Genomic DNA, 238 nt, shown 5'->3' with positions numbered 1-238 from the left:
AAAAAAAAAAAAAAAAAAAAAGCGATGATCGAATGATTCATATTATTAAAAAAAAAAAAAATCAGCAAAACCAAGTAATATACCATTGCTTCTTTGTCACGTTGATCATTTAAGACCAATGAAGTCGATACCGTACCGGTACCGGCCGGTACGTACCGTACCGGTTACATACCGGTATCGAAACATTAACGTTTCGTACCGGTTTAAATACCGGCCGTACCGGCTAATTTCGAGCAAT

Source organism: Quercus suber, unplaced genomic scaffold (genome assembly GCF_002906115.3).
Source record: "Quercus suber isolate HL8 unplaced genomic scaffold, Cork oak 2.0 scaffold_699, whole genome shotgun sequence".
Lineage (NCBI taxonomy): Eukaryota > Viridiplantae > Streptophyta > Magnoliopsida > Fagales > Fagaceae > Quercus > Quercus suber.
This window is presented reverse-complemented; position numbering follows the sequence as displayed.